Source organism: Penaeus japonicus, unplaced genomic scaffold (genome assembly GCF_977035675.1).
Source record: "Penaeus japonicus unplaced genomic scaffold, GWHDUDI00000001_assembly GWHDUDI00000030, whole genome shotgun sequence".
In the NCBI taxonomy this organism is placed as follows: Eukaryota; Metazoa; Arthropoda; class Malacostraca; order Decapoda; family Penaeidae; genus Penaeus; species Penaeus japonicus.
Genome location: NW_028234432.1, coordinates 16,777,288 through 16,779,787, shown reverse-complemented (window position 1 = coordinate 16,779,787; position 2,500 = coordinate 16,777,288).

Genomic DNA, 2,500 nt, shown 5'->3' with positions numbered 1-2,500 from the left:
TTTTTTAAGGTACAAGGTGGGAAATATTTTTGGTTGAATTTTTAAGTGTGTTTGTCATCTATTGTAATTTCGTGATTATGTAAATGTTATTACTTCTATTGATACTTATTATAAAGCCTATTTCCGTTTGGCGGTCATGAATTCAAGTCAATACTCGAAACGAAAACGAAAAATTTGGATTTTTTAAACATTTTTTATTTATTTTTATTATGATACTTCGATAATTACTAGAATCGATTAACTTTTCATAAGTATGATTTCTATTTTTTATTAAAAACTAATATCTTATTCGCCCTCCATCTCCAAAGGCATATGAATACAACTCAATTTAATCAACTCTTGCAAATGATTAATCCAACAATGAACGTGATCACTTTACGGTCTCATCTTAACTCTTTTTCCTTTTATCGCCGGCACTTCCCTCACTTGCTTTGTATTCCCGTATTGCAGCTGTTGACCGCGCTTGCTCCGGGCTCCGTCGGTTGCAGCGCTCGATACAAAAGAATGGAATCTGGAGCATTTTTTGGGGTTTCTTTAACAACCACCAAAGTCTGGATTGGATGCGGTTCTTGGGAGGTTCTGTAACAGGTAGCGTTTTACGTGTGGTCGAAGAGTTTGAATACTGTGATAGGTAAACGCACGAATGCGCACACACATTGACATATATTTGTTTGTGTGCGTGTTTGTGTGTGTGTGTGTGTGTTTGTTTGTTTGTTTGTGTGTGTGTGTGTGTGTGTGTGTGTTTGTACATGTGTGTGTGTGTGTGTGTGTGTTTGTGTATAAGTGTGTGCATGTGCGTGTAAAAATGGATTCCCCTTGCATCAAAATATACAATTCATGCATGAAAAAGCTAAAAACAAATATGCAGAGAACGAGATTGCATATCCGGCAAAGAACACACACACAAGAACTGGTCGATGTTCATCTGTCTCTGTTTGAGCCAAAACACAAGGATGCAAGATCAGAAAAAAACTTTAAATTGTGAAACGGAAAAGAAACTTTAACTGCTGTTTGACTATTAGGCGTTGGCGATATCCGCGAGGCGTGTAAAGACATCACAAGGAAAAACCTTTGAAAGACAATCCATCTGCAATATTCACGAGATGAATTGCAGATCAAGAAGGGGAATGACCTTCGACAAGCATTCATATCTATCATAAATCATATTGTTTGACTATATTATAACTTTAATTAAACATTCATGTACAATATGAATTCATTATATTATTACACCATAAATCATATATTTAGAAACACATGGAAAATTCATTTACATAGGTATTCACAATAAAAACACGCAAACGAACAAAATACACACGCTTACAAACATATGAATACACGCAAGCATAAAATCGCAGAAAACACACAGATTCACAAACATCAACGCACGCACCCACATACACAAAACACACTCTCCATACACCCTACAACACACCCTTCGTACACACAAGGGCAGACTAACACACCACACCCTCCATACACCCTACACACACCCTTCGTACACACAAGGGCAGACTAACACACCACACTCTCCACACACCCTACACACACCCTTCGTACACACAAGGGCAGACTAACACACCACACCCTCCATACACCCTACACGCACCCTTCTTACACACGAGGGCAGACTAACACACCACACCCTCCATACACCCTACACGCACCCTTCTTACACACGAGGGCAGACTAACACACCACATCCTCCATACACCCTACACGCACCCTTCTTACACACGAGGGCAGACTAACACACCACATCCTCCATACACCCTACACGCACCCTTCATACACACGAGAGCAGACTAACACACCACACTCTCCACGCACCCTACATGCACCCTTCTTACACACGAGAGCAGACTAACACACCACACTCTCCACGCACCCTACACACACCCTTCGTACACACAAGGGCAGACTAACACACCACACCAATTATTCTAGACACTAAGGAGAGAATCCTAAGTTTTTCTAAACGTCAACATTTTTTGGATCTCTTTTCGGCAACAGCTATCTGACATCTTGCAATTAGTCTCGTCTTGCAAACCTGATATTATGACTTGAAGGGAAAAGATGTAGATATATTAAATAGATCACCATTTAAAAAATAAAAATTATGCGACGTCTTCTCTCTTTTGATAAATTCTATAGAACAAGAAAATAGTATTAATTCTATTGTAAATTCGTCATTACTGATTCCTTGAAGAGGTAATTGGTACGTACATGTCTCGTTGTAAGCGTGTGTGATGCTTGCACATACTTACATATATATGTACATTCGTATATCGTACGTCTGCTTGTTTATGGGCATTTTTATCTGTCTATTAATCTATCTTTTACTATTACTATATCCATATCTGTCTAGTTATCTATTTATTTATCTGTCTACACACACACACACACACACATACATACATACACACACACACACAAACACAAATATCTTCCTCTTACGCGCTAATCATTCCACTTGACACCAAGCTAAACGCACCTCCTT